At 47.0% G+C, this 24,846-nt stretch overlaps 1 protein-coding gene across 1 annotated transcript in view; it reads right to left on the reverse strand.

Annotated features, from left to right (window-relative positions):
- RAD9B (RAD9 checkpoint clamp component B) overlaps positions 1-24,846 on the reverse strand; it is a 303,639-nt gene that overhangs the window by 123,837 nt on the left and 154,956 nt on the right. The gene's annotated exons all lie outside the window — the stretch shown is intronic.

Below are 24,846 nucleotides of genomic sequence, written 5' to 3' on the forward strand. Positions count from 1 at the left end.
AAGCAGGCATTGCCCATTCAGCATGCTCACAGTGTACTCACCTGTTTGTCTGGAGGATGGTACAGTTGCGTGTACTGGGGGTGGACCCCATCCACTAGTTTCTCCAATTCCTCAGAAGTGAAGGCAGGGGCCCTTTCCCCAGACACTGTAGCCATCGTCGCTTCCAGACACAGGTCACAGCAGCACTTGCGGTGTAGGTGCTCTCCTGTTGAAAGTCAGGTATCAAGTGAGTGAACAGACAGAAAATGGCGGTCACGTCCGCAGCGGTGCGTACCGTCACCGCCGGCATACATCGTCATTGGCTCCTCGGACCCATAGGGCCCAATGTTAACCAATGCTGAATTGCGCCACGGTCTTTGACCGCCCACCGCGACGGTGTACAATGCCAGCGCAGTTACCTCATATCCCATTGTCCCACCTTACAGGTCAGGCAGCCGCCATTTCAGGGGGCCACATGGCAATATTAATAACTGTGTCACACCTATCTAGGCCTGGAATACACACAGTTACAGGCACATTGCGGATTTAAAAAAAATCAGCAAATTACATTTTGTGATAATTCAGTGTTGGCTGACTCTCTGGTCGCTGTTCTCCTCCATAGGGCACGTCTGCTGGGGCAGGTGATGAGATGGCGGCATCCTCCGGTGTACAGACCCCTGGTGGACCTGTCGACAATGGAAGAGAGAAACATCATAGACACATACAGACTTGATCGTGCAACAATCCAGGAACTGTGTGCCCAGTTGGAGCCAGACCTGATGTCAGCTATCCGCCATCCCACAGGGATATCTCCTCTAGTGCAGGTCCTGTCAGTACTCCATTTCTTGGCAAGGGGTTCCTTTCAAACAACAGTGGCCATTGCATCAGGGATGTCCCAGCCAATGTTCTCTAACGTGTTGTCCAGAGTGTTGTCTGCCCTGCTGAAACACATGCGCAGCTACATCGTGTTCCCTCAGGTGGAGGATTTGCCCACAGTGAAAGGTGACTTCTATGCCCTGGGACATATCCCCAACATAATAGGTGCCATTGATGGGACACGTGTGGTATTAGTACCCCCACGCAGGAGTGAACAGGTGTACAGAAACCGGAAGAGCTACAATTCGATGAATGTGCAGATGGTGTGTTTGGCAGACCAGTACATCTCACATGTGAATGCCAAGTTTCCTGGCTCAGTGCATGACGCTTACATTTTGAGGAATAGCAGCATCCCTTATGTGATGGGGCAACTCCAGAGGCACCGTGTGTGGATAATAGGTGAGGGCAAGGACCCAATACAGTGTGAACAGGTGTCTGGGTCTGGGGTTGTCCCTACGGGTTAGTGTGTGTCTAACAATTGTCCCTCTATATTTGCAGGTTACTCTGGTTACCCCAACCTGTCATGGCTGCTGACCCCAATGAGGAATCCCAGGACAAGGGCAGAGGAACGCTACAATGATGCACATGGGCGGACTAGGAGGGTGATCAAATGCACCTTCGGCCTCCTGAAGGCCAGATTCCGGTGCCTCCATATGACAGGTGGTTCCCTATACTACTCACCAAAGAAGGTGTGCCAGATCATCGTGGCCTGCTGTATGCTGCACAACCTGGCTTTGCGACGGCAGGTGCCTTTTCTGCAGGAGGATAGGCCAGATGGTGGTCTTGTGGCAGCTGTGGAGCCTGTGGACAGTGAAGAATAAGAGGCAGAAGAAGAGGATTTCGACATCCGAAACAACATCATCATGCAGTACTTCCAGTGAGACACAGGTAAGAAGATTTCACTGCCTCCCACATCTCATACTATTGTTTGAGCTAGCATAAGTCTGTCATTTTCACTCAGTGTATGGACCCTGACTTGTCACTTTGCCTTTCCATTTCACGGATGTGGTTCCCACTTTGTGCCCTCTGCTATGTTTCCTCCTGGCCTACAGCTGTGTTACATTGGTATGTGCACAAGTAAATTGCTATATTCCATGGTTATTACAATTACACATTTGTGAAAGCACAGACTGACTCCAGATTGTTTTGTGATTGAAGTGTGTTTATTTCTGTGCTAATAAGTGGAGGGGGTTGAAAAATGGGCTGGGGGGATGGTGGAGGAATATCCATGGCAGAGTCCAGTCTATTTGTTTCACAGGTGCATTGTCCAAAGGGGCATAGGAAGTGGAGCAATGTCAGTTGAAGGATGGACAGGGTGACAAACTGGGACAGAAGGGTGACATTCAGGGGGTCTCATTTCCTGGTGGGGGTCTTGGAAATGTTCTCTGTCTTGTTCCTGGATCTCAGGGACCGTTTGCGGGATGGTTCTCCATCTGCAGGGGGTGGGGTGCTGGTGTCGTGTTCCTGTGGCGGTGCCTCCTGTCCACTAGCGCCAGCGGAGGTGGAGGGCTGTTCATTGTCCAGGCTAGTGTCAGAGGCCCCTTGATGTGCCACTGTGTCCCTCCTGGTGTTGAGAAGGTCTTGCAGCACCCCTGCAATGGTGACCAGGGTGCTGTTAATGGACTTCAAGTCCTCCCTGATCCCTGATTCCTCCTGCAGCCGCTGGGTCTCCTGAAACTTGGCCAATACTGTTGCCATCGTTTCCTGGGAATGATTGTAAGCTCCCATGATGTTGGAGAGTGCCTCGTGGAGAGTGGGTTCCCTGGGCCTGTCCTCCCCCTGTCGCACAGCAGTCCTCCCAGCTTCCCTGTTGTCCTGTGCCTCTGTCCCCTGAACCGTGTGCCCACTTCCCCCAGGTCCCTGATCATCCTGTGTTAGTGGGGTTGCCTGGGTTCCCTGTAGTGGTGGACACACTGCTGATTGACATGTCCTGGTGACAGAGGGATGGGCCCGCTGGGTGGGTGCTGTGCTGGTGTTTCCTGAGGGGGGAGGGTCTGTGGTGGCTTGTGACTGTGTCAGGGGAACCGACTGTCCCGAGGTCCCTGATGGGCAGGGCTCGTCATCTTGATCCAGTTGTGCAGAGATGCTGTCATCACTGTGGGCCTCTTCTGTGGGGGGACTGGATATGTCTGGCACCTCCTGTCCGGTGACATTGGCTAGGGGTCCTATAGGGGTGTAAAAGCATATTTATTGCATCTGTGTGTGCCTTTGTGTGCAATGGGTGAGTGACCCTCTACTCCAGTGCTTGCATTCTTGGCTTGGTCCTTGTGTGATAGTTGGTTGGGGGTCTGTGTGGGTATCCGTAATGGACATGCTTTGGTGATGGGTGTCCATGCATTGGTGTTACATGCAAGGCTTTTTTTGGGATGTGTGGATTGTGTTGGTGGGGTATCTGTGGGTTGTTGGGGTGATGGGTGTGAGGGTAAGGGTGGGATATGTGAAGGCATGCAGGTAGGGTGGGGGATAAAGTAGTAAAGATTTGCCTTACCAGAGTCCAGTCCTCCTGCTACTCCTGCGAGGCCCTCAGGATGCAGTATTGCCAAGACTTGCTCCTCCCATGTTGTTACTTGTGGGGGAGGAGGTGGGGGTCCACCACCAGTCCTCTGTACTGCAATCTGGTTTCTGGAGACCACAGAACGCACCTTCCCCCGTAGGTCGTTCCACCTCTTCCGGATGTCATCCCGTGTTCTTGGATGCTGCCCCACTGCGTTGACCCTGTCGACAATTCTCCGCCATAACTCCATCTTCCTTGCAATGGAGGTCTGCTGCACCTGTGATCCGCATAGCTGTGGCTCTACCCGGACGATTTCCTCCACGATGACCCTGAGCTCCTCCTCAGAGAACCTGGGGTGTCGTTTAGGTGCCATGATGTGGTGTGGGTGGGGGTGTCGTTGAGGTGCCATGATGTGGTGTGGGTGATGTGTAAGGTGGTGTCTGTTGTGATGTGTGAGGGGATGTGTTGGTGTGTGTTGTTTGAGGTGCGTGGATGTTGTGTAAGTGATGGTGTTGTGTGTCTGTGGATACTTCTTTTGTTTAAGGTAGTGTATCTCTCTGGCCTGCTTTAAATTTCTGGTTGTAAGGATTTGTGGGTAATGTGCGTGTGTGTTTTATAGTGTTGTGGGTGTGTGGGTGTGGTGTGTGTATGTGTATCAGGTGTGTGTATTTCGAATTGTCCAATGTGGTGTAGTTTTGTAAGTGTGTGTGTATTTTGAGCGCGGCGGTGTGTACCACCAATGGTTTACCGCGGTTGAAAGTCCGACGTGTTGATTCGTGGGTCGTGATAGTGTGGGCGTATTCTTGTTGGCGTGACGGTGTCGGTTTTGTTATCGCCAGTTTATCACTGACCTTTGGTGTGGCGTACTTGTGTGGGTGTCTGTATTGTGGCGGATTCCGAGCTGTGGGTCGTAATACCTGTAGCGGAATTCCGCTGCCACAGCGGTGTGTTGGCGGTCTTCTGTATGGCGGTAAGCAGGATTTACCACCAGGGTTGTAATGAGGGCCTTATTGTGCAAAACGAGGTGTTCGATCACCTGTTCTAATGATGGAATTGAGGTCCAGACAAACAGTGATGATGAAATTGAGACCACAGATGAGGAATATCTTCTGATAAATTTCTTTCCGATGTTCACAGTGGCTGAACTTCCATCAGACTTGCAGGGAACAGTTAAGGAAAAGGTGTGGGACTTGACAGGGAAAGAAGTAGGATTGATCAAAGGAGTAGAGCCAGTTAAAGTCAGTGTGAAGCCTAATGCAATTTTCCCCCAGATACCGCAGTACCATATGGCTCAAGATGTCTTTATAAAGTCTGCGCAAATCATTGCAGATTTTGTGAAACAGGGAGTCGTAAAGGAGGTATTAAGCAGTCCATGTAATTCACCAATAATGGGACTGAGAAAGCCCTGTGGGAAAGTTCGGGTGGTCCAAGATTTGAGAAAGATCAATGACATAGTGGTAAAATGTTGCCCAGTGGTACCAAATCCAGCTGTAATTATATTCCAGATTCCATGCGATGCAGAATGGTTCACAGTAGTTGATTTGTTCCAGGCGTTCTTTTCTGTGCCTCTTCATGAGGACAGCCAATTTCTCTTCTGTTTTAAATTCTTGGACAAAGTCTACAGTTGGTGTCGAATTCCTCAAGGGTTTTCGGAATCACCTTCCATATTCAAACAGATACTGAAAAAGAATTTGGAGTCGTTGGAGCTGTCTTTCCAATTGACTCTGGTGCAGTACATTGATGATTTGCTAATTGCATCCAAAACAAGGGACGAGTGTAAGTACGACTCAATTGCCTTACTGAAACACTTGGGGAAAAACAGACACAAGGTTTCCCCCACGAAATTGTAATGTTGTCAGAAAGAGGTGAAGTATTTGGGTCATCTAATTGAGAAAGGATCGAGAAAATTATCCAGAGAGAGAATAACAGCAATGTTACAGATGAATCCCCCGACAACACGGAGAGATGTTAGGATGTTTCTAGGGATGGTGAGCTACTGTTGACATTGGATCCCAATTTCCCAGCCATCTCCAAGCCATTGCAGTCTGACGAGCAAAGAGAACCAGGACACTATAGTGTTGGGAGAGAGGAAAATGAGAGCGTTCACTGAGTTAAGGGAGAGCATGTGTAGGGCTCCAGCTTTAGGTATGCCTGATTACATGACGTCTTTCACTCTCTTTTGTCATATACGAGATGCATGTTCTTTGTCTGTCTTGACACAGGTCAATGGAGGTGTAAACTGACCGGTAGCATATTTTTCAGCTACTTTGGACCCAGTTGCAGCAGCCTTACCGGGTTGTCTGCGTGCAGTAGCAGCAGTTGGACAAAGCCTTACACAGTGTGAAGGCATAGGGATGGGACATCCATTAACAGTCATGGTCCCTCACTCAGTTGAAATTCTCATGACGCGTACAAAAACGCAACACCTGACAAACGCAAGATTGACCAACTATGAAACGATTATATTGGGGTCACCAAATGTAACGTTAAAGAGATGTACAATGTTGAACCCGGCAACTTTGCTTCCAAGTGAAAATACTGAGATTAAAAGTTTGGAAGATGTTGAACATGACTGTCTTGAAGTAACAGAACTATGCACAAAACCAAGACCTGATATTAGAGATACTCGATTGGAAGAAAATGACCAAATTATCTTTGTTGATGGCTCATGTTTGAGAGACTCAGTAGGAGTGCTGAGAGACGGATATGCGGTATGCACAATTTCTGGTATCCTGGAAGCAACCTAGCTTCAAGGAGAGTATTCCGCTCAAGTAGCTGAACTGGTAGCTCTTAGTAGGGCTTGCCTTGTCTCTGCTCAGATGAGAGTCACTATCTATACTGATAGTCAGTTTTGATTTTGCCCAACTATGGTCACAGAGGGGTTATTTGACCTCTTCTGGTTTGACAGTGAAAAATGGTGAGAGAATTAAGGAATTGTTGCATGCGATTCAGTTACCTCAAGAGACTGCAGTGGTGAAATGTAGTGCACATTTGAAATCACAAGATTTTGTTTCAATGGGAAATGGATATGCAGATCAAGTCGCAAGGTTTTGCGCATTGAACTGTATATCGTACAAGGACCAGTGGGAATTGTTACCTGAAAAAGAAAATGAGCATGCACAGTTTACACATTGAGGGTGATTGACACATTAGAAGAATTGAAATTGTTGCAGGACTGTGTCAGCAGAGATGAGAAGCGTTCCTGGGCTAGGATGCAATGCAGACAAAGATCAGATGATTTGTGGGTCTCAGAGGAAGGAAAATTGGTTTTGCCAAACAGTCTTTTGTGACAGTTTGAAAGGTTTTATCATGGCCAAGCACACATTGGGAGGGATGCCATGATCAGGTTGTTCAAAATTGACTGGTTTAACCCGAAGTTTAAACAAGCAGCAGAAGTGATTTGCCACTGTTGCGTCATCTGCCAACAGATGAACACCGGTAAAGGGACAGTGGTGAATTTGAGCCACATTGGAAGAGCTGGAGGTCCATTCAGTAGAATGCAATTGGATTTCACTGAGGTATGTGTTGGTGGCTGTGTGTGTGCTTAGCCACTGGATTGAAGCTTACCCTACACGTAGAAATGACAGACTCACAGTAGCAAAACTATTGCTTAGGGAATAGATACCACGTTTCGGTTTTCCGGTCTCTTTAGAATCGGATAGGGGAAGTCACTTCAACAATGAGGTGGTTAAATTACTGTGTGCAGCATTGAACATTGAGCAGAAGTTGCATTGTAGCTATCGCCCTGCAGCATCAGGACTAGTGGAACAGATGAATGGTACTCTGAAGTTGAGAGTTGCAAAAATGTGTGCGTCCACAAATCTGAAATGGCCCGATGCATTACCTTTAGTGTTGATGTCCGTGAGAAATACACCTAACAAGAAGACAGGACTGTCACCACATGAAATACTCATGGGTCGAACTATGAGACTACCCGCAGTGCCTGCGAATGCTCTTGTGAACATCACAGATGATATGGTGTTGGACTATTGCAAGGGTCTGGCTGATGTGGTCCGCTCTTTTTCTCACCAGGGGGAAGCTACCACCCTACCACTGATCCATGACACAACCTGAAAGCTGGTGACTGGGTTGTCATTAAGAAGCACGTAAGGAAGTCATGCTTGGAGCCTCGTAGGAAGGGACCCTACCAAGTGATACTAACGACTACTACAGCTGTGAAGTGTGCAGGACTTCCGAACTGGATCCACGCCAGTCACATGAAGAAGGTGATGTGTCCCACTGATGAGGAAGTTGAGTTGTTGAAAGTACCATCAACTGACATGGAAGTCTCAGGGCCGGAGAGAGATCGAAGGGGATCTGAGACAGAAGGAGAGCCCGTTGAGGACGGCTTGGTCACTCCAGTAGGAGACGAGGGAGAAGATATCCAGAGGAGTGATGGTGAGCCTATCTCAATTGAGGCAGCAGGGGAGCCTAGTCAGAAGGAGGCTCTCCCAGAAGCAGACGATTCTGAGAACCAGCAAGAGCGCCTGACAAACCCAGAAGACAAAGGAGGTTAGGCAGAAGAGAGTCAAAGTGTCCAAACTCCTCCTGAGCAGATTGCAGGTCCATCAAGCGAAAACACCATAGAGCAAGGAGAAAGAGCAGGGTTGCCACCAGAGAGATCGAAGACCAAGGAGACACTGAAAGGAGACAAGTGACCAGTCTCACGAGCAAAAAGGAGAGAAGTGGTTGTCAAGGACGCCATAGAAGAAGAAGTAGACACAACAAGGAGAGAAGATTTGAGTGAAGGAGAGTTGCAGGGTGATTGGAAGTTGTAAAGGAAGAGAATAGTAAATCTAAGGTACGCAGGTCCTGAATGGGCGTATGCAACTACAACTGAATGGCAATGATAATTTTTGTCCTTTTGTTTTGATCAAGAAGTTCCAGGTCAATATTTTGGCACCTGAATCTGGCTGAATGGACTGAAATGATGTAACAATCTGAGCTAGAATATAGATAGAGACGAGAAACTGAGAATTTTTACCGTATGAGACATTGAGAACCCAAAATTGACTTTTGAAAACTGATTTTGACAAGCTGCTAACCGAATTGACAAGGGATCCTGGAAGTGAGATTGAAAGCTGTAAATAATTGCTGAAAATAAGATTTGCTTGTTTTGACTTTGCTGCATTCTTTGTTCTTTGCTTAAGGATCATCTTTGTGGTTGTCTAATAACAATCCTCCACTTTCTGATGCTTTGCAGATCATGACTAATACTAGGCAGGCGAATGGAGGGAGTAGGCGTTGAAAATGCTTGGGTATTTGTTTAGGTATTGTGTGTGTGTGATCTTGGTTGTGGTTGTGATTGTGGGTATGATACTGATGTATAAGAGTGAGACTAACAATGCTTCAGTTCCTGAAACTACTACAGCATTAACAGCTTTAGAGAGATTTGAACTGGATGAGAGATATTTACATGAGGGTACTAATGCAAAAGGGTAACTTTCTTCAAATGTCTTCTATCGCTTGCTGAGTGAGTATGTTGATACAATGGATGCTAAAAATCGCTTTGTGTGTACATAGATTCCTACTTCTGTGCAGGAGGGAGTCACCTATCATAGTTTGACACTTACATATGGGATAAGCTGTAGTCTGTTACTAACAAGGTTTTATAACCAGGAGGAAATTCAGTACTTCTATTCCAATCAGAATTTAGTGTTTTCTTATGTGCCTATCATAGAGGATTTGAGTGATGTAGCTAGATATTATAGTATAAAATTAGTAAAAGGTTTCTTTGAGCCGATATTAGAAATTAGTACATCTTATGCTCACCTAAATAATTTGACATGCTTGATTACACCTGTAGAGAAGAGCTTTTTAGACCATACTGATGATAGAAGGAGAGCATTAAAAAGCAAATGAGAACAAGGGTTACAGCAGCGAGCTTTTGTGAATAATGAAGCTTATAGTGTAATAAGAGAGCAGGGGAAATTAACTTTAGATGCATTACACATAGGGAAGCTTTGCATATCTAGGACAAAATCATATTATGACAATGTGTTTGTGGGAATAAGTGAATGTAAGCATGTGTTTTTGTTCCAGAGTAAATGGGCATTTATGTTGAATGGACACGATTCAGCGATCCCAGGGATCTACTATATATGTGGTCTTAATGCTTATTACCATCTTCCAAAGGGATGGTATGGGACATGTTATTTCGGCATAATTTTCCCAAAGATCTACCAACTTGATGACTTAAAGAAATCTCCGAGATTGTCTGAGTTACATCTTACTAGACAGAAAAGAGAGACAGCTACTGGTGTAGTGGGAGATATATTTGGGGCGATAATTCCTTCAGTGGGAGTTATTTTGAACTCAATAAAGATTTGAAAGTTGTCTACTATTGTGGATAACATGCTGACAAATTTTTCAGGGGCTATACTCCTGATGGAGACTGAACTTGCTGCAGAGAGGGCTATGACTCTTCAAAACAGGCTTGCTTTAGACATTCTTTTAGCGAAAAATGGCGGAGTTTGTAAAATGCTTAATGAGCGTCATTGTGGTGTGTTTATTCCTGACAATGGTAATGAGATTAGGAGCATGCTTACTAATTTGACTAATGCAAGTACAGACTTGAAGGAATTGAAAGAATCTGGTATTTGGGAAAAGGTCGGAAAAGGTTTTGCTTCAGTGGGAAATTGGTTTAGTAGCATTTGGCATGGGATATTGGCTACAATAATACAGTTGATATTGATTGTTTTGGCATGTTTATTTGGAATATGGGTGACTTGTATAATTTGCAAAAGAATAAAATTAGAAGGGCGAAAAATGATAAGAGGAGGGAAGAAAAGGAAAGTGAAAAATTGTTTAAGGAAAAATCAAAGGGGAAACCAAAACGTGAAGAAATTGAAATGACAGAATTTTAACTGATGTAAAATTTGTGGGGGAAGATCGTGTGTGATGACAAGAGTCATCAGAGAGGGATTGTTGACGCGTGTGTTTTAATAAATATTAATACGAAACTTACATATATTGTGTGATGAAGCTGCTTAGAAGATGTGTTTAACGTAGAAAAATAATGCACGCATTTCAAATGTGCCCACGGAGAGTGGTTACCAATATATATGAAGACTAATGAAATTGCTTAGTAATGTTGAAATGTTATGCAATATGTTTTGATTTTGTAGTAGTATATCATAATTAAGGTTTCATGTTAAGAGTTTGCTTTGTATTAATAAAGGCCTAACGTAGCAAGGGCTTTGGTCTAGCTGCTTAGCCTCATATTTGAATTTTATTTCTAACTTGTTTAATGCTGTTTTTCCTGAAGGACACGAAGCTGTACTTTTCCAGAAGTTATGTGTCTGTAACCGTAGTAGAATTCTTTTCCCATGTGAACCAGCTTGCTAGAAGGTGATGTTCTTGCTAAGTGCAACAGTGTAATTCCTAACAGGTGCAAGGTTAACCGTACTAGGAGAAGACAATGAAGACACTGACTGGAGTACGAACTGCAACATTTGTTACCTGACATTCCAACCGTTGAAGACGTCAATAAAATGGACCAATCCGTGACATGGGAACTGTGAACTGTCGAACGTTCTAGTAAGGTGTTTGCAAATTATTGGACAGAGATACTGTTGCACCAAATTTTATTCAATAGGGAATTAAGGAATAGCTTGACAGTTTTAATTTAATCGCTCTGCACAAGAAGAAGGGAGCCCATTCCCTTTTCGTCATCCTCCAGAGGCTTTCCTTCAGCCACTTTTTCCATTATTCTTCCAGCGTTTGTCCTGATAATTTGAACCATCCTCTACCCCATTCCTGCCCGATTGCTAACTTCTCCTCCATCTGAGAAGTGATCATTCCTTAGCTATGTTAACTTATGCATCTTGAAAGAGACTTTGCTTTGCCTCAATGCTAAAGACTTTGCCCCGTCCTATCCCTGCCTGATGGATCGACTAATGTCCTGAGGACGAAGACTGACGCTGCTTGCTGATCTGTTGGATTGGTAACTATCCAATGCAAATTGTGATTGTCTGTTTGTCTTTTCTTTCTAGGTAACAACTGCTAATTTGATAGAGGCCTTAGTTCAGATGTTTTCCAAATTTGTGTTGCTAAATTGTTTTGCATGAAGCCCAACATGTGGTTAGTTGAGGTGTTCACTGAGAATCCTACGCAAATAGACAAATGACTGAGTTCTTGCTTTGTTGATTCATGTACTAATGAGACTCTGCTAAGCTGATACATATTAATGGTGTGTATCAAAATCTGAACGTATATAATCCATGCATTAATTCTAATGTGGTTTATTGCTAATGAGATTAACCTATATGATATTAGATTGTTAACAATAGGGAAACAAATGTTCTAACTCCTAATTAAATTGGTGTGGTTATTCATGACTGAAAGGTCATGGTGAGTTTGATTATTAACTTCTATTGATTGTTTATGGATTATTGATTGGTTATTACTAAATGTTCACTGACTTATTGATTGATGCTGGTAAGAGGGTATTTCATGCTGGGAAGTCTCCAAAAGCAGTCCAAAGGTTCATCGACCTCCTCCTATCTTCCTATCTCTCTATCTTTTTCCCTATCTATCGATTTCTCTATCTACCTTTTCTCTCTACCTATTTCTCTATCTCTCCCCCCCTCCCGCCACCCCCTCTATTACCTATCTTCCTATCCTCTCACTCTACCTCTCACCCTCACCCACCTCTACAACCCCCCCTCTCCTATCTTCACAACCCTACACCTATCTTTCTCCCTAATCTCCTAAACCTCCTAACACTCTCCCCCCTCCACCCTTAAACCCCCCTCCCCCAGCTCTTCTCACTCTACCTGTCCCCCCTCCCTCGCGCTTTCCCGCCGCGACCTCCTGCACGCCCCCGCCCCCCAGCTCCCATTCGCCCCCAGCTGACCCCTCCCCCCCTCCTACCTCATATGGCGGCCGCTGCGCGACTGCGCGCAGCGGGTGCGCCGCTGGCGCGCCAGAGGCGCGCCAGAGGCAAGCCCGTCTGCGCCTGGCCCGCGCCCAGCGCCACGACCCCTGGTCCCCAGCACTCCCAAGCCCCGATGATCCGCTACGACCCCACCACCCTCCATGCCCTCAACCCAGGACGCTCCAACACCTGCTTCCAAGCTCACCCCAAACGCACCCATGGACCCTTCGCCTGCAACTCCTGCAAACGCATCTTCCACCACGCAACAACTACGACCACAAGCCTACGCGCCATCAACCACCTCAAGTGCATCCTAGTCAACGCTCGCTCCGTTCACAAACACGCCGTTGAACTCTGGGACCTCCTAGACTCCACAGCACTGGACGTCGCCTTCATCACGGAGACCTGGATGAACGCCTCCTCTGCTCCAGACATCGCCACCGCCATCCCCGAAGGCTACAAGATCTCCAGGAAAGACCGCACCAACCAAGTAGGAGGAGGTATCGCCATCGTCTTCAAAGACTCCATCAGCGTCACCACCTCCACTGAAGACTCCCCTCTCGCCGCTGAACACCTGCATTTTCAGATTCGCACCGACCCGAGGACCACCCTCAGAGGATCCCTCGTCTACCGTCCTCCCGGACCTCGCGCCCCTTTCAGCGACGCCATCGCCGACTTCATCTCCCCGCACGCCCTCGCCTCACCGGACTACATCCTCCTAGGCGACCTCAACTTCCATCTGGAACAAAACAACGACCCCAACACCACCACCCTGATCGACAACCTCGCCAACCTCGGCCTCAAACAACTGGTGAACACTGCCACCCACATCGCCGGACACACACTCGACCCTATCTTCTCCGCCAGCAAACACGTCTTCTTCAGCCACGCCTCCGCCCTTCATTGGACCGACCACAGCTGCGTCCACTTCACATTCTGACGCGAGACCCGCCACCTCCGCACTCAACCCATCCCTCGCCGACAGTGGAACAAGATCCCTGAAGAGCAACTCTTCTCCACACTCGCCGCCAACCAACCCACCCTCACCACCGACCCCAACGACGCAGCCCTCAACCTCACAAACTGGATCTCCAACTGCGCAGACAACCTTGCTCCCCTCAAACGCTCGCAGTGACAGAACAACACCAAGAAACCCCTCTGGTTCTCTGACACCCTCAAAGAATCAAAGAAAACTTTTCGCGCACTTGAGAAAGCCTGGCGCAAGGACCGCACCGCTGACAACATGACCGCCCTCAAGAACGCTACCCGCGAACACCACCACCTGATCCGCGCTGCAAAAAGGAATTTTTTCACCGACAGACTGGACAAAAACAGCCACAACAGCAGAGAACTCTTCAGCATCGTCAAGGAGTTCTCCAACCCCAGCGCCAACGCCAACGCCGTCACGCCCTCACAGGATTTATGCGAATCCCTCGCCACTTTCTTCCATCGCAAGATCAGCGACCTCCACGACAGCTTCGGACACCAGACCCAACCAAACACCACCGAACCCACATCCCCGACCATCACCCTCAACAACTGGACCCACATCAGCACGGAAGAAACCAAATCCATCATGAACTCTATCCACTCCGGCGCCCCTTCGGACCCCTGCCCGCACTTCATCTTTAACAAAGCCGACGACATCATCGCCCCGCACCTCCAGACCGTCATCAACTCTTCTTTTTCTTCTGCTACCTTCCCCGAATGCTGGAAACACGCCGAAGTCAACGCCCTACTAAAGAAACCTACGGCTGACCCGAGCGACCTGAAAAACTTCCGCCCCATCTCCCTTCTGCCTTTCCCAGCCAAAGTAATAGAGAAGACCGTCAACAAACAGCTGACCACCTTCCTGGAGGACAACAACCTGCTCGACCCCTCAAACACCGGATTCCGAACCAACCACAGCACTGAAACCGCCCTCATCTCAGTCACAGACGACATCAGAACCCTGATGGACAACGGTGAAACAGTCGCCCTCATTCTTCTCGACCTCTCGGCTGCCTTTGACACCGTCTGCCACCGCACCCTAATCACCCGCCTCCGCTCCACCGGGATCCAAGACCAGGCCCTGGACTGGATCGCCTCCTTCCTCGCAAACCGCTCCCAAAGAGTCTACCTCCCTCCGTTTCGCTCAGAACCCACTGAGATCATCTGCGGCGTACCTCAAGGCTCATCACTCAGCCCGACACTCTTCAATGTCTACATGAGCCCCCTCGCCAACATCGTACGCAAGCACGACATCATCATCACCTCCTACGCCGACGACACCCAACTTATACTCTCCCTCACCAAGGACCCCGCCAGCGCCAAGACCAACCTACAAGAGGGTATGAAGGACGTCGCAGACTGGATGAGGCTCAGCCGCCTAAAGCTGAACTCTGAAAAAAACGGAAGTCCTCATCCTCGGCAACACCCCGTCCGCCTGGGACGACTCCTGGTGGGCCACGGCCCTCGGCACCGCACCGACCCCCGCAGACCACGCCCGCAACCTCGGCTTCATCTTGGACCCTCTTCTCACCATGACCAAGCAAGTCAACGCCGTGTCCTCCGCCTGCTTCCTCACCCTCCGCATGCTCCGCAAGATCTTCCGCTGGATCCCCGCCGACACTAGAAAAACCGTGACCCACGCCCTCGTCACGAGACGCCTGGACTACGGCAACACCCTCTACGCCGGGACCACAGCCAAACTCCAAAATCGCCTACAACGCATTCAAAACGCCTCGGCCCGCCTCATCCTCAACGTACCCCGCAGCAGCCACATCTCCGCACACCTGAGACACCTGCATTGGCTCCCAGTCAGCAAAAGGATCACCTTCCGACTTCTCACCCACGCACACAAAGCCCTCCACGACGAGGGACCGGAATACCTCAACAGACGCCTCAACTTCTACGTCCCCACCCGCCCCCTCCGCTCCTCTGGCCTCGCACTCGCCGCCGTCCCTCGCATCCGACGCTCCACGGCGGGTGGGAGATCTTTCTCCTTCCTGGCGGCCAAGACCTGGAACTCCCTCCCCACCAGCCTCAGGACCACCCAGGACCACTCCGCTTTCCGGAGACTCCTAAAGACCTGGCTGTTCGAGCAGCGATAACCACCCCTTTGTCCCTAGCGCCTTGAGACCCGCACGGGTGAGTAGCACGCTTTATAAATGCTAATGATTTGATTTGATTTGACCTGATTGCGTTCCCTTGTAAGTTTACTTATCAAGGCTCTGATGCGCTAACATTTGCAAATAGCAATCTGCACAAATAATATTCATTATACAGTTCATTCTGTAACGCACTGACTCTAGTCATTTTGGGATGCGATCTATCAGTACATGTCACATTGCAAAGTCGGAGTCAGATTGCAAAAAAGATGGTGCACAAATTGAGACTACTTTTTCGGATCTGCCTCTTAGTGCACTGAGCTATAATTTACTTATCTTTGGTAATGTTTGTTTTAGTGGACACCCTACCTAACAGCAGATTTCTTACCTTGTGAATCTCCCCAGGTGCCATACTCGATTCATAAACGTTTGCAATAGCTCCTATGTACTATTGTTGTGACTCCGTCCTTCCTCCGGATGTTGCCCAGATGTTGAGGGATCGTGCCAGCTGCGGCCAGAAAGGTCAATGGAAGTGCCAGCTTCGGGTCTGTGTCCTACCCCACCTTGCTTGCTACAATAACACATGGCGGTTGTGTTGTCCTTTAGTACCTGAATCTATCTGCCCTTATTGAAAGGCAGAAGAGCAGTGAAAAGGTCAGAGCCAGCTGGATGGCCACAGCCCAAGACGATTTATGTGATGGTGCTACTCCACTGGAGACCAAAGACCTCCTATCTCCACCTTGCCCAGGTGAGCTCCTCAACCACTGAATGACGCATATGCCACCACGTGACTTCTGGATGGCATATGGAGAATTGTCTGCTGTAGGTCAGATTGGCATCTACCTTCACCACTGGAGCACTTGAGCTGCCTCACCAGAGACACAGCTTTTGTACAAAAGGTTTCCCCAGTGTTGGCCCCACTGCGGGCACAGGTTCCACTGAAGAGTACACATATGCCAGAGAGTGTGACGAACAAGCAGGAAGCAAGACACTAATATGCCCACATGCCTGAGAAACACCAGAGCTTAACAAATGCTCTTGCCCAGTACATTGGGATTATAGACTAAGGGCCAGATGTAGTAAAGTAAAATTTTGCGACTTGCGAATTGCGAGTCTGACCGACTCGCAATTTGCAACTCGCAAAATGAGATGCAGAAAGGTGTCTCAGACACCTTCTGCGACTCGCTATGGGGTCGCAAAGACCCACCTCATCAATATTCATGAGGTGGGTCGCAGTTTGCGACCCCATAGCGAGTCCCTGCACTCACAGGGATGGTGGCCTGCTGTAGTCAGCAGACCTCCATGTCTGTGACTGCTTTTTCAATAAAGCAGTTTTTTTTTCTTCATTTTGCAGCCCGTTTTCCTTAAAGGAAAACGAGTTGCAAAATGAAAACACTTCCGAAACCATTTGGTTTCGTTTTTTTCAGAGTAGGCAGTGGTCCATAGGACCACTGCCTGCTCTGAATTTTTTTTTTGTTGGGGCATTCACAAAGGGGAAGGGGTCCCATGGGGACCCCTTCCCTTTTGCGAATGAGTTACCACCAGTGTGACACTGGTGGTAACTGCGAGTTGGTTTGTGACCACATTCGGTACCTACTCGCAATTTGGGGATGAGCATCGCGTTCGGCCTTTTGCATGCCGCAAACTGCGTTTTTCGCAGTTTGCGACATGCAAAAGGCTTCCTACATCTGGCCCTAAATTTCCCTTACTCTCTCTGTAGATGAAAAGGCCATCAAGAAAGTATTTTGCAAGATGGCTCGAATATAGGGAAGCTTCTGTGTAGGATGAAGATAAGACTTAGACTTACTAGAATATCTCAGAGCGGGCAACCTTGACATTGTAATCAGCAGATGGTCTAATGCTAGCTAAGGAGAGTCCTTCTTTAACAACCAGTGGTTGAGGTACAGGAACACATACATCCCTAACCTGCGAATATGGGCCATGACCGCTGACATGACTGTAGCAAAGGCCCAAGGGGGTCAATGTAAGATCGAAAGGCAGGATGATGAAATAGAAGTGATCTGATCCCACCACAAAGCCGAGATACTTTCTGTTGGGCTGCAGAATTGGAATACGAAAGTATGCATTCTGCAGGCCGAGTGACATCATCCAGTCCTAGTTGTTCAAGGCTAGCAGGATCTGTGCGAGGATCATTATAGTGAACTTCTCCTTCTTGAGGAACGAATCAGTAATCTGAGGTCTATGATCAGCCCAAACCCACATTCTGCTTTGGGACCAGGAAGTACAGTGAAAAACAGTGGAGTCCACACTCTGCCTTGGGACAAGCTTCATAACCCCCTTGGTGAGCAACATCAACACTCTTTTGGAAAAGATACTGCATGGTCCACTGGCATCTAGGTGTACATAAGTGCAATGTAAGGCGTGTTGTTGAGAAATGCAAGGTCATAACAAACTTTCTCAATCTAGAGAGCTAATCGGTCTGAAATAATTGAGTGCCAATAGAGTAGGCAATTTCATTATCAGCTTCCTACCGGACCCAGATGCTGACACAATAAGGGGCCTTGAAAGCATTGCCTGAAGACCAGGAAGAAGAGGACTGATGCTGCTGCAATCCTCAACCTTTAGCACTGCCTCTGGCACCACAAAAAAAGTCTACACTGATTCCTGAAAGGCTAATGGTGGAAGATGAGATTCGTAGAATAACTTCTAAAATCCCTGTACTGCCGATGGAACTTACAGACCAGGGATAACAATCCCAAAGGAAAAGTTGTAGCTCATCTGTTTATGTAATGCTCCAAAGCTGCATCGGCTTTGCCTCCGAAACGGTTGGTCCCGTCACAGAGCAAACCCATCAATGATGCCTACATTTCTCAAGAAAATCAAGAGAAATGTATCCAGACATGTCGCATGATAATGACACTTGTACCCATTGCACAAACAACAGAATCAATGGTATTCAGGCAAAACTGGGAATTTGCTTCTCAGCATCCTGTCCATCTTGTATTGTTTGTGCAAAAGCAATCAGCAAATCTCCAGGTAGCACAGTAAGAGCATCATATACTATATATAATAGGGTGTCACAACAGACTACTAAAAACGTATTTCCTGCACACAGCAATAATACTCTTAGGCTCCCTATTCTCAGGGTGTGCCTGAAAGGAGTTGGGGTTCACCTTGCAAGTGGATTCCTGTCCCATAAGGCTTTTCCAGCATGGGATGGAACTGAGTAATGGGGCAATTTGCTGCTGCTGCAGAAAAAGGTTTTGACCAAGCTGCCATGATCGGGTCAATTAGTTCCTCCGAAAATGCAATAGAAGCTCTGACATAGAAGGTCCAGGTTGTAACTTTAAATCAGAAAATTAGTCTCAGTGGGAAGGGGTAGCCCCAACACCTTTGCCACTCTCAGAACAACAGCTGCAAAAGAGGCACTATATTTGTTTGGGTGCCCCTGAGAGGCAGTCAAGGACAGATTCTGCAGAGGTATTCAGGTCACTCATATTCTGTAAGTCATGATATAAGCCAGCAACAGTATAATGAGGAGGTAAACAGTTATCTACCTCCTCCTTGTCATCTTTGTAATATTAGGCAGGCTGGAGACATTGTAGGGCACCAGACAGAGACTCAAAAATAGCCTCCATCACTCTGAACTACTGCTATTGAGGCAGAGGAACCGGAGCAGAGTGTTCCTCCACAGTGTGTTCCTCCACAGCTGATGGTGCCTTAGTTATGGTACTGTGTGACACTGGGCAAACTCAAGACAAAGATAGATCCAAATATGGGGTTTATGCATGGCCCAATGCACAAGTTGGTTTAAGTTGACTTCCTCTGGGATCATTTAGAGCTGGGTGAGAATTTGCCAGTGGAATGCCTGAGAGCCAGCTGGGTCAGTGAGGCCGTTAAAATGTGCACCAGACGGAGCCTGGATAAACTTGACAATCTGCAGCAAGAACTTCTTGAAGACCTCAACCTGCTGCAGAGCCAAAGAAGGCCCAGGGAACTTGGTCACATCTGCTCCAGTTTCAGAATCAGGTTTGAAATGGAAGGCAAAGCCAGTGTTGAGTTTCTAGAATGCAGATCGCAACACGTCTCGCGACACAGAGGTAATGTCTGGACTTTGAAGCACCTTGTTTACTTCTGCTCTGACTCTTTTTAAACTTATCCTTCCATTTCTCCTCGCTCTTACCTTAAGAAGGTGATGTGGATCGGCCTCATGTTCTGGATCACGAATCGTCATGTTTCTTGTTTTCTGGTGACAATGGGTTTGGATTCTTGCTCCCTGACTTTGATATGCGACAGGGAGGATTTGTCACACGACTAAGAATCATAGTTGGTGCTGTGGCATTAGAGGCAGATGTCGTGCAGATCCTCAACCTATATCTGCTTTTGATATGCATAACATGGTTTGAAGCCTTTTGTTTTCAGGGTGACACATGCATGGTGCCTATAGTAACACACCTGAAAGGTTTTGGTATGAACCAAAATCCAAAGGAGTGGGAGCTCTGACATCCGTAAATAGTAGAATATCGCCATGCATGCTTCAGTAAACTTACATAAAGACCCAGCCCGGAAAAGAAACTTCCACAGGGACAAAAAACTTTTTTTGTTTGAAAAACCCTCACCCAACAGTGTTACCCCTTGGTAGCATGCTTCATCATTGGGTTTCCTCCCGTTCTGCTGCAGAATGAGGAGTGCTGTGACCGACGGAATACGTGGGAGCACTGTTGGTTTCAACAATGTGAATGCTAGAAAGGGATAGGAGTGGTGGGGTCTTGGTGAATTAAAAATATTACCTTCTGGATGATATTACTAATTTAATACGTCTTGCAGTGGTGGTATGATTAAAAAGGGGTGTTGGGAGGGTGGATATATTATGCACCTGTCCTCCTAGGTGGTCTACATGTTTCGGAGTCTACCCCTAGACTCCTCATCAGGACCAAAGTGAACTCACTAGAATCACACCTTATGCGCCTGCCAGTAATAGAAGTACTGTTACTACTCGCTGTATGGTAAGGTAATGTATATAACTAAATTAAATAATACACATCAGTGTCGTTGTTCTGCTGGGAAAACCTGTGGAAGAGAAAGGAAATAAAATAGAAGCGTAAATGCATCTCTCAGGGGTGTGGTGCTATTGTCACCATCACCAAGGCCAAATGGCACTTGTAATTCATACAGAAAAAACAAATACAAGATGTACTACACATAAGAAACACTATAACACACTTAAACACATGAGGCACCTCTAAGAAAACACACTTGGTGCATGTGTGACCTACTTTAAGTATCTATGCTATTCGCATCTTAGGTCCTCTGGGAGGGGGGTGTGCTTGTAGTCACACACAGAAAAATATAGTCGGTAAAAGTCAGACTCACCGAGCGCATTGTTACCACTGCAGGAGGTCTAGAGCATTGTGCGCACTTACTTCATCAAAGCAACACTCATGCCAGTAGCCTACTTCTCACCTCGCCGGGGCCCGAATAACACCGCAATCCCAGTTGGGATCCAGTATTTGTAAGGGAAAACTGCTCACGTGTCCCAGCTCTCGGGCACGTCTAGGATTTGACCGATGACCTCCCAAGATGGCAGTTGTCGGTGTCCTAACGGAGGACTGCGAGGGCCTCTACTTACGGCTGCCCCTTGCGGTGCCTGTGGCAAAAAATAAGCGTATGGCACCAGTTATCTGAAAAGGGAGGCAAGGGTGGGGGAAAAAAGACACAGGGGAGAGGGGAGGGGGTGTGTGGGAAGGGGGAAAAAAAGGTAGAGAAGGAGAAGGGAAAAAGGACAAAAAGAAAAAAAAAGGGGGGAGGGGTGTCACAACAATAATAGAAGAATTCCTCAAACGGATTATTATATACGAGAAAATAGCTGTCATATGTTAGGGCTCGACAAAAGGAAATTGTTTGTAAAGTATTTATCGGTGATTAAAAGGAATCCATGTTAGGTATATCTGCATGTGTGTACTGGGCGTGTAGTTGTCTTGCTCAAGTGAGGGGGACAGTTGTTAGTGTTGCATTAGTTGTCCCCATGGGATGTTTTTGTTCAGACCACGTTGATGGGTGAATAATTTGAAAACCCAGCATTGTTCCCTTTCAAGAAGGAAGGATTCAGACCTAGCCTTCTTGTGATGTTCCAGGATGACCCATTGGTAGTCATCTACTGTGTACACTATTGATGTAATGGGAGGACATTTTTGTGGTGGCGTGGCCACACCTTAAGTGACTGCGATGTTCCCCAATGCAAATTTTTGCTTTACGGGTAGTCATTCTTACGTAATGCAGATTGCATGGGCATGTAATCATGTAGACTACTCCTTGGGTGTTGCAGTTGGTAAAAGACCTGATTTCCCATGTGGAGGTGTTATTGAAAGTGACCGTTTAGTCACGCGTGTCAAATGGCATAGACTGCAATTGCTGCATGGGTTATGTCCTATGGGTGGTGGTAGGAGGTTGGTGGTGTTCAACCCTCTCACCCGACCGCGCCCACCCAAGAGAGAGTTGAACACCACCAACCTCCTACTACCACCCATAGGACATTATCCATGAGGCAACTGCAGTGTGCCATTTGACACGTGCGACTAGGAGGGTCACTTTCAATAACTCCACGTGGGAAATCAATGGTTTTACCAACTGCAACTCCCAAGGAGTAGTCTACATGATTACATGCCCATGCAATCTGCATTACGTAAGAATGACTACCCGTAAAGCAAAAATTTGCATTGGGGAACATCGCAGTAACTTAAGGTGTGGCCACGCCACCACAAAAATGTCCTCCCATTACATCAATAGTGTACACAGTAGATGACTACCAATGGGGCATTCTGGAACATCACAAGGAGGCTAGGTCTGAATCCTTCCTTCTTGAAAGGGAACAATACTGGGTTTTCAAATTATGCACCCATCAACGTGGTCTGAACGAAAACATCCCATGGGGACAACTAATGCAACACTAACAACTGTCCTCCTTACTTGAGCAAGACACCTACACGTCCAATACCACATGTGGATATACCTAACATGGATTCCTTTTAATCACCACCAAGATACTTTACAAACAATTTCCTTTTCTCTAGCAGTAACATATGGCAGCTATTTTCTCATCTATTCATTTTTTTTAATGAATTCTTCTATTATTGTTGTGACCCCATCCCCTTTTTTTCTCTTTGTCCTTTTTCCCTTCTCCCCCCCGCCCCCACTTTTTCCCCCTTCCCACACACCCCCTCCCCACCCTCCTCCTCCCTGGGTCATTTTTTCCCCAGCCCTTGCCTCCCTTTTCAGATAACTGTTGTCATACGCTTATTTTTTGCCACAGGCACCGCAAGGGGCACCCGTAAGTCGAGGCCCTCGCAGTCCTCCGTTAGGACACCGACAACCGCCATCTTGGGAGGTCATTGGTCAAATCCTAGACGCGCCCGAGAGCTGGGACACGTGAGCAGTTTTCCCTTACAAATACTGGATCCCAACTGGGATTGCGGTGTTATTCGGACCCCGGCGAGGTGAGAAGTAGGCTACTGGCATGAGTGTTGCTTTGATGAAGTAAGTGCACACAATGCTCTAGACCTCCTGCAGTGGTAACAATGCGCTCGGTGAGTCTGACTTTTACCGACTATATTTTTCTGTGTGACTACTAGCACACCCCCCTCCCAGAGGACCTAAGATGCAAATAGCATAGATACTGAAAGTAGGTCACGCATGCACCACGTGTGTTTTCTTAGAGGTGCTTCACGTGTTTAAGTGTGTTATAGTGTTTCTTATCTGTAGTACGTCTTGTATTTGTTTTATCTGTATGAATTATAAGTGCCATTTGGCTGGGTGATGGTGACAATAGCACCACACCCCTGAGAGATGCATTCACGCTTCTATTTTATTTCCTTTCTCTTCCACAGATTTGCCCAGCAGAACGACGACACTGATGGGTATTATTTAATTTAGTTATATACATTACCTTAACACACAGCGAGTAGTAATAGTGCTTCTATTAGTGGCAGGCGCACAAGGAGTGATACTAGGAAGTTCACTTTGGTTCCGATGAGGAGTCTAGGGGTAGACTCTGAAACATGTAGACCACCTAGGAGGACAGGTACATAATATACCTACCTTCCCAACACCCCTTTTTAATCATACCACCCCGTGATACGTATTAAATAGTAATATCATCCAGAGGGTAGTATTTTTAATACACCAAGACCCCACCAGTCCTATCCCTTTCTAGCATTCAAATTGTTGAAACCAACAGTGCTCCCAAGTATTCCATTGGTCGCAGCACACCTCGTTCTGCACAAGAACGGGAGGAAACCCAACGATGAAGCATGCCACCAAGGGGTAACCCTGGTGGGGGAGGGTTTAAAAAAAAAAAAAAGTTTCTCCCTGTGGAAGTTTCTTTTCAGGGCTGGGTCTTTATGTACGTTTACTGAAGCCTTAAGCAGGATAGACCCAGCTCCTTTAAACCCTCCTTCTCCCCTTTAGTTAGTAGATCTCCATATATGTGCAGGATCCCTAGAAACCTCTTTTTAAATTGCCTGTTTTAATACCAAAATAAAACAGGACTGAAAGGGTCAACATTTTCTCGTGTACCTTCCAGAATTCAATGTCCAGCTTAGCACAATCTCCAGGAATGCTAGTGGAAGGATCCCGCTGAGATTGGACCTGAATGCAAAGAAAAGGAAGTACACGTGAGGGATGGATGACCTTGTCTTTTTTCTGTGTGCAGCAGCCATCCTGCATCTTGCACTCAGTTTTCAAGAGTAATCATAATAAGGGGTGCTGCGAGATCATCTCAATCAGTATTCTACCCACAGATGATCCAATGCAATGTTTGCCATAACTATTGCAAAACCTATGCATCCTATGTTTATGATTTTTGTTCATTCAGACAAAACCCCACACACAAACATGAAGTGATGCCATTTGGCCCAGCTGGATTTCATATACGGGGGTGGGAGGTGCGGGATCACACTGTGTGCAGTTACAGTGAATCAAAAGCTAGACATTACTGCCACCAACCAGAGAATTGCCAAATCTTAGGGTGCACTAAGGGTGTCACTACAGAGCATTGCATCGACAAACTGGAGAAACCCTTGGGATAAAAGACCCCTTACTATGTGCCACCAAAAAAGGGAAGAAAAGGTAAACCTTCAGGACAATGCATGGGGAGTTCTTATGACAAGCTTCCTCCTGAATCTACCACAAAAAAAGATAAGGAGCCTACAAGGAGAAAAGGAAGCCACAAACCCTGGGACAGATGTACAAAGGTACTAGTCGCAAAAAGTAGTCACAATTTCCAACCTGACTTTTTGTGATCAGTATCTAATTTTGCAAACGCTCTCATACTAATAGGTCGGTTTGCAAAATACCAAATCAGAGTGTGTCATAGAACACCCCCTAATTCATGTTCATTAGGCAGGTGGCAAATTGTGACTCCCTCCAATCAGCTACCTTCACAAGGATGGCAGCAATAAGAAACAGCAGACTATTATTGCTTTAAAAGTAATTCAAAATGATTTTTTTAAGTGAGCCCTAGTTTCTTAAAGAAAACGGGGCTGCTTTATAAACAAGCATTTTTAATGCAACAG

The sequence above is a fragment of the Pleurodeles waltl genome, chromosome 11 (assembly GCF_031143425.1).
Source record: "Pleurodeles waltl isolate 20211129_DDA chromosome 11, aPleWal1.hap1.20221129, whole genome shotgun sequence".
Taxonomy (NCBI): domain Eukaryota; kingdom Metazoa; phylum Chordata; class Amphibia; order Caudata; family Salamandridae; genus Pleurodeles; species Pleurodeles waltl.